Genomic DNA, 8,351 nt, shown 5'->3' with positions numbered 1-8,351 from the left:
GATCATTTTTGTTAATTTATATATTTTTATTTTATATAGAAAGAGGAGGACACAGCTACAGCTCTGATGATGAGATTAGCTGTTTATTTTTGTATTTTATTTTATTTTATTTTATTTTATTAGGTTAGTAGTTTATTATTACATTTTTTAAATTTTGTTTTATATGGAAAGAGAAGTTACATAGTTGTTCTGATGATGTTAGCTTTATTTATTTATTATTTTTAAATGGCATCTCCAAACAAATTCACTTTCATGAGCTATTATTATTATTATTATTATTATTATTATATTAGTGGATAGTTAATTTTGAACATTAAATTTAATATTTTATCATGTAAATCATAACACATATTTTGTGTGTGTGTGTGTGTGAAAATTTTACTTGATACAGTAGATGTGTTATCTTCCTTTAAAATAAATGCTGCTTGCTTTGATATTTTGTATCTAATGCAGTGACATTTAAATGTGGCTTAAGTGTCCAAATAATTCTTAGAGCCACTGCATGCACAACATGTCAATGTAAACATGTCAATGTAAATATACTGTGCAATATTACCGAAACTGCTTAGGGACAGCGTCAGCATGTGAGCTGTCAGACACCCCAGAGGCAACATACAGTAGGAGCAACACATTTATTTGCTTTTCAAACCCCAGTGAGCTTATGGCGATGGTATATTGTATTGAGTCTGATTGCATTGGGGAAATCTTTAGCATTTCCTCTTAGTACATTTTGATGGGTAAAGTCATAGGCTTGGAATGAAAACTACTTAGAGGAATGCTCATGTGTATTTTCCTTCAGGGGCCAACTCAAAGAGACCTCAGTACCACAAGAGAAATGTTCCCCAAGACCAATGTGCCGTCCACCTGTGTCATCTGGTGTCTACAAGATGGCTGAGTCAGTTTTACAGAAGGATTCTGTCGGTGGAGGAGTCAAGGATCTCTTATTCCAGGTAAACAATAACAGTTATTTGATTGTACAACTACTACAAGTTGAAAGTTGTGCAACCAAATAACTTTTAAATGTTAGGGGCTTTAGTAACTATGAGCAATAGCATAGTGGTGCTTAATGTATTAGATTGGATACATGTTCCCAAAATCTATGTAACAAATTATTTACCGTATTTTTAAAAATATTTTTAAGGTGACCAATGAAGATATAATAATGGCCTGTGGATGTAGCTTGGCTCCTGTTCAGAGACCAGAAAGGACATCCCATCAGACCAAAAAAAAACATTCAAAATAGTATGCATTTAATTGCATTAAATAGCAAATTATCAAAGCAGGTGTCACCTGGACTCAAGTGGAGCAGGATTTTTTCTCAGAATGATTTTGTTGTCTTTTTTGATCGATGACATTTAATCAACTGGTGTTTTGGTCTTTTTTAGTGGATGTATGAAGTCAGTTTACACAGGTGTTCCACAGGTGTAGTGTCTAAATACTTTTTTGTTCTATAGTGCATTTTAAACCTAACAAACTTTTTGTAAAAGTGATGCTATCCCTTGTGAAGAAGTAGCAGCTACACTTTAGCATACTTTTAAAAAGAATACTTATTACAGAAATAATATACTTTAAAAGAATATACTTTGTGCTAACTGTATGCCAGGTATTATTACAATATATTTATAATTACACATTTGTAGTGAAGTTGTTATTTAGTACATTTAAAATGTTAAGTTTAATATCGAGTACAATACAGTAATATCGTACAATCGAGTACTTAACATGAGCTTTAGTATGTTAATCAACACATCAAAATAAGTCTACATCTTTTAAGCATGACAAAAGTTTATTAAGCACACTTCTTTTTCAGAAAGGGATCTTTTTGTTAAACTAGATGTGGGATTGATATATTGCATCTAATGCAATGACATTCAGGCATTTTTAAACGAGTCGTCAATGTTCAAATACTTTTGAGGCAGCTGTATACTTGATTTTATGCATTATGACACTAAGGTTCACTAATCTATGTGTTGATATATTGGCATGTTCCACTTGCTATCAGCATGTCAATCTCTCAACGCATCGCTAGCGGAAGGGCACAGAGGGTGGCCTTGGGTGCAAATGATCATCTAGTTTCAAGCTACCTGAGAAGAGCGTCCAAAGCTGTCATCATCTCTATTTAGGAAGCAGTAACACAGCGAGTAATTACCCGTCACTTACTCCACTCATCTGTGCTGCGGGTCTGTCTGGAGCCAGCGCACCCACGCATCCCTCCTCCCGACCTCTCCAGCACTCACCTGAGAGCTGATAACACAAGATTTACTACCTGCTCGGCTGGACCTGCGCCACTCCCTCACTCTTGAAAAAGAGCCTTTTAATTACTAGCTTTTTCCAGTCATGAGGGTCACTGAAAGTTTCCTGTTGGACGCGGTTGAGAGGGTTTATATGAGCGATGCCTGCCTATGGGGCCAATGGATAGCGGGACAGGTTGAAGGTTCCTCCTTACGGTTCAGGAATGTTTCTTTTCAGTGCAGGCAGGGCCAGTGACTTTAGTGTGACCTTCCAGGTCTTTTGATGAGGCTTAACCGTGCCAGAGCGAGGTGATAAATCTAGCCTGTCACAGGCCAGAGTGAACGAAATGTACGCAATAAATTGGCGCTGTCAGTGGAGCCGTGGGGACGTGGGTGGCGGAGGGCCTCTCCTGCCTGTCTGCAGTTTGAGGAACACAAAGGGCCCACACACAAAGTCAGTTCTGAGGTCGTTTCTCCCGCTGTCTACAGTTCAAACAGTAGTGTGAAGTTATGGCAGAGACGATCTGTGCAAACAGACTGACTCGTCATCTTTTTATGGCAGAACATATAGGGCCTATATCACATTGAGTTGGCACCCAAAACGGTTTATGTTTAAGGTCTAAGAAATGTTCCTGTGAGACCCTGATACCAGATTGAATGATAAAATTATTTCTGTTATATGTATTTATTTATATTGGGTCATGGAACAGAATTTCAGGCCTTTAAATACACATAGAAACCTTGGAAACATTGATTACACTGAGGCTAGTGAGCAAGCAAGCAAGCATTTAGTACATACAATGGTGTTCAAAACTTTAAGACCACTATTTTTATTTTGCATTTGACATTTTGATACGGAAGACCTAAGATGCCATATAATGTTTTTCTGTCTTGTTTTCTTCTGATCATAGCTGCATTTTCTCATGATCTCATCATTCGCCATTTCTGTCATCAACCATAAACCATGATGCTATGATATACTGCTTATATATTAAGAAATGTTTTTTGAGCACCAAATCAAATGCTTGAGCAAACATTTCTGAAGGATCATGTGACAGTGAAGACTGGAGTAATGGCATTAAACATTAAGAATCTTTTAAAATTTACTTTTATAATTAATTTAATACATCTATATACACACTAGGAGTCAAAAGTTTGCAATAATTCAGATTTTTAATGTTGTTGATAGAAGGATCTTATGCTCACCAAGGCTGCATTTAATTGATGAAAAATATAGTAAAAACAGTAATATTAATAAGCCATTGCTACTGTCACGTTACGCTGTTGAGGAAGCACGAGTAAACGAGAACTGTCTTTAATAAAGGAAACTCAGGAGATAATCCACAATAGGAGCTTGAGCCAACACGCGTAGAGAACAAGTAGACCTGACAAACACAAACTGAACAGACTAGGACTTTTAAACACAGGGAAATCAGGGGAACACAGGTGACGTCAATGGAACATAATCAAACTAAACGAGAACAGGAACATGACCAAATAAGGAAACACAGGATGGACTACGGGGGAAAAACAGGTCCAAAAGTCTGACATCTGACCTTCCCTCTCGGAAGGTGCGTCCTCGCACTGTAACAACAACAACAACAACAACAGAGGGAGGCATAGGTGGGAGCTTGAGAGGAGGCTCAGGAGGAGGATGGACACCCGGGAGGGGGCCAGCTGACAGAGACCAGGGAGGCGACGAAGGAGGAAGGAGCCAGGGAGGAGACCGGAGGGGCCCAGAGCAGGAGGAGCACAGCCGGACCCAGGCCACAGCCATAATAGCGACCCACGGTGGAGCCGACGGAGGGAGGAGCCATGGAGGAGGAATGGCCACCGACTGCAGGGGGCCGACCAACGGCGACGGAGCAGGTAAGGAAACTCAGAAGATAATCCACAATAGGAGCTTGAGCCAACACGCGTAGAGAACAAGTAGACCTGACAAACACAAACTGAACAGACTAGGACTTTTAAACACAGGGAAATCAGGGGAACACAGGTGACGTCAATGGAACATAATCAAACTAAACGAGAACAGGAACATGACCAAATAAGGAAACACAGGATGGACTACGGGGGCAAAACAGGTCCAAAAGTCTGACATCTGACCTTCCCTCTCGGAAGGTGCGTCCTCGCACTGTAACAACAACAACAACAACAACAGAGGGAGGCATAGGTGGGAGCTTGAGAGGAGGCTCAGGAGGAGGATGGACACCCGGGAGGGGGCCAGCTGACAGAGACCAGGGAGGCGACGAAGGAGGAAGGAGCCAGGGAGGAGACCGGAGGGGCCCAGAGCAGGAGGAGCACAGCCGGACCCAGGCCACAGCCATAATAGCGACCCACGGTGGAGCCGACGGAGGGAGGAGCCATGGAGGAGGAATGGCCACCGACTGCAGGGGGCCGACCAACGGCGACGGAGCAGGTGGTGGAGGAGCCTGAGGCGGAGACGGAGAGCCAACGAGCCAGGGGGATGCCGAGGATCTGGGAGGCCAGGGTGGAGCCAAGGGCTCTGGTGACCAAGGCGGAGGCTGAGATCCGCGGCGGAGCTGGAGCGACTGAGGACCAAGGTGGAGCTGGCGGGAGGAAGGAGCCCAATAGAGCCGGTGGGACGGAGCAATGAGGTGCAGCCGGAGGAGCGGAGTCCTGAGGCAATGGTGGGTCGACGCCCAACCAAGGCGGAGCCAGACAGACGAGGCAGCCCGGTGGAGCTGGTGGATCGACGGGTGACGGTGGAGGTGAGGGAGCTAGGAGCCGAGGTGGAGCCGCTGGGTCTATGGGCCGAGGCGGAGTCCGGGCCTCGGAGGCGGAGGTGAGGGATTCTCCAGCCATGGCGACGCTGGAGGATGGCAGACCCACAGAGCTCGCACTGTAATGATGGTGGGCTGAGGGCGAGCAGAGGGGCTGCCAGACGACAGCGGTGGAGGAGACAGGAGCAGGTGGGAGGGCGGGCGTTTGTGAGCCTCCGGGCATTCAGGGCTAATCTCTGGATCGGGAGCCCCCTTTAGGCTGAACACGGGAACAGGATGGCGCTCTGGAGGAGCGGACACTTGAGGGCGCTTTCGAGGAGCGGGAACTGGAGGGCGCTCTGGACTGGATTCGGGGACTGGAGCCCTCTCCTCTTCGGTGTGGCACATTCGCCGTGCTATACTCAGCCGCGGTGCAGGGGGCAGAGCTCCTCTCCACGCTCACACCATCCGCAGCTTTCTCCCTCGTAGCTGGCATTGTCGCCGGCTCTCGCACCTGGTCTGACGGATTGAGCTCCACGTCAGGGGCAAAGAAGGCGGTGACGAAATCCTCTCGAGGACCATCTTCGGATGACGGCGCTCTGCTCACGGTGTTCAAGCTCGCATCATAGAATGAGCAGAGCGCGTCGTCCGGGTAGCTGGTGGTGCTTGCTAGCAGCTGGAATAGTCTCGTATGGTCCTCGAGAGATCTCTCCCCCTGCTCCAGCAGGAGGAGGAGGAAATACCGGGCGGGTGAAGGGATCCATAACAGGAAACAAAAACACTGAGAGAAAAACGAGAATACAAACGGAGGGGAAAACACGGAGGTAACCGTGTTGGTCAGGTGAAGCACAGGAGGCACGAGTAAACGAGAACTGTCCTTAATCAAGGAAACTCAGGAGATAATCCACAATAGGAGCTTGAGCCAACACATGTAGAGAACGAGTAGACCTGACAAAGACAAACTGAACAGACTAGGACTTTTAAACACAGGGCAATCAGGGGAACACAGGTGACATCAATGGAACATAATCAAACTAAACAAGGACAGGAACATGACCAAATAAGGAAACACAGGAAGGACTACAGGGGCAAAACAGGTCCAAAAGTCTGACAGCTACAGTCTTTAGTGTCATAGGATCTTTCAGAAAGCATTCTAATATACTGATTTGCTGAAACATCTTATTATCAATGTTAAAAAAACAGCTGCTTACTTATTTGTGGAAACCAACATTTTCAGGATTCTTTGACAAATGGAAAGTTAATTTATTGAAATATTTTGTAACATTACAAATATCTTTACTGTCACATCAATTAAATGTGTCTTTGCTGAATAAAAGTATGAATTTTTTAAAATAATAATAATAATAAAAAGAAAAAGAAATTAACTGACCACAAATGGTAGTAAAGCATGCCCTCTTAGGTTTTTTTTTTTTTTTTTAAACGTATAACAGTTTTTCCTCTCTAATTGTTTATTCTGTCCGCAGTGCAGAAGGGTATAGAACCATCCACCATTTGTGTACCACTCCTGCTTTTCAAGTCTTGCCTGTTGAGTTACAAGCTTGCTTCTAGAATCTGCCACACTCAAAACCTGATCACTGCAACAGCACAGTTTAACCAGCAGAGGACAGCATTTGGACATAAATCTCATTATCATCCTGACAAGCAGAGGTATAATCTACAGCTCGGCTCTTGTTGTTTCTTTTAGAATGATTTTCATTAAAACTCATAAATTATGAATTCAGGTCACCATTTAGGTTCTAACTCTTCCTCTTCGAACCCTGTACCTGTTCGAGTCACTCTAAAGATGTATTTCCAGGTCAAATATGACATTTTGAGATCCAATAATGTATCATTCATGTTTTATTACTCATTGTAGGCTGGTGTGTGAAGGTGTTTCTGTTGATTCTGCTGGGGTTTCAGCACAGACAGACTGTGTTTCCCACATGCCTAAACAGACGTCAGATGCTCTGGAGGACTGGCAGAGAATAGCAGAGTATTACCTGGAGAGACCCAAGGATTATGATGTGTGGACGTGCTGTAAGAAAGATCTATTATTTTATGACTCACCATCAGTGGCTTTCGTCAAAGTGACTAATGCATGACATTGACAACTAGATGTGTTGAAATAACACCAAGGCTCTGGTTTTAAGGAAGTATATGCAAAACGATTTAATTAAAACTGATTTTTGAAAGTCTGTAACATTTCTTGTATAGATTATATGTAAAACTATAATACATTTTTAAACACTTGTTTATGTTCATTCATACTACTATCATAGTAGTAAATTCATTGAAAATTAAATCTAATTAAATCAAATTATACCCAAATTTTCCTGTGTACTTGTAATATCCTGTCACTAGATGGCATTAGACAAGCATTATTTTCCTGATAGAATTAACAGGTGAATTAAAGATTTTCATATTTCATATTGTTCAAGCACATTGTCCCACAACCCACATTGTCCTGGGTTATTAAATGTGGACTGTTGCATACATTTAACATTAAGCCCTCTAATTCTCACTTGAATTATTTTATTTGATTTTTGATTGATTGAACAGTTCTTTCCAACTTCCAATTATTGTATTTCTTTATTTCTCATAGGCAACATTGTGTCCCAGTGAGCTCAGAATGTTCTGGAACCCAGCACCTAAATTCATCTGTGCCCCCTGTGTTATGAAAGACACACTTTTCCCCAAATACCAGGTACAGCGGCACCATTAACAGATGGACATGTGCTTCCTTTTCAATGTGCTGGGACTTTTAACAGCACCTTTTTGCTGCAGAAATCACTACATGCCTCCTCCCATCAGCTTCCTGCGTTTATGCTGTAGACTTCTGCATTCAGAGAAGAGCCCGGAGCAGCTCTGAGTTTAAATAAAAATGAGTATTTTGCTTGAATATTAATACCTACAATTCACATCAATTATAGCTATTAATGTAATCTCAAGGATATTTCCTTTGAGCTTGCTCATGCTGGGAGTATTAAATTCCTCATGTTACCTTCTGATCAGGAAAATAACTGAAGTGAAAAATTGTTCTAGTATTATCCACTTTTATGCCATAAAGTCACTGCTCTATCTTACATTTGTATTAATGTTTGTATCCTCAGATAACACTGGCAGACTTGTGCAAAGAGAATCTGTTGGATGAACTGCACGATGTGGTGAAGTCAGTTAGCCATGTGATGGACACAGAACAGGTTACTTCTGAGGTTTGTTTATTTAATTAACCTTAATTAACATAGTCTAAAGGGGAAGTTTTGGAAAACAATTTTGGAAAAGTTGGTTTCTTTAAAGCATGAAAAAAGTTGTTTACAATACTTTTTTTGTGTAATTGACAAAATGGCATAACCATTAAACTCTTTACAAACATATTATTCTGAAAAGTATATATATA

The 8,351-nt window shown here is 42.2% G+C and overlaps 1 pseudogene; it reads left to right on the top strand.

The window, feature by feature from the left end:
* Positions 1-8,351, top strand: part of LOC107689319 (uncharacterized) — a 35,476-nt pseudogene that overhangs the window by 4,625 nt on the left and 22,500 nt on the right.

The sequence above is a fragment of the Sinocyclocheilus anshuiensis genome, unplaced genomic scaffold (assembly GCF_001515605.1).
Source record: "Sinocyclocheilus anshuiensis isolate Anshui unplaced genomic scaffold, SAMN03320099.WGS_v1.1 scaffold1006, whole genome shotgun sequence".
Classification (NCBI taxonomy): domain Eukaryota; kingdom Metazoa; phylum Chordata; class Actinopteri; order Cypriniformes; family Cyprinidae; genus Sinocyclocheilus; species Sinocyclocheilus anshuiensis.
This window is presented reverse-complemented; position numbering and strand designations above follow the sequence as displayed.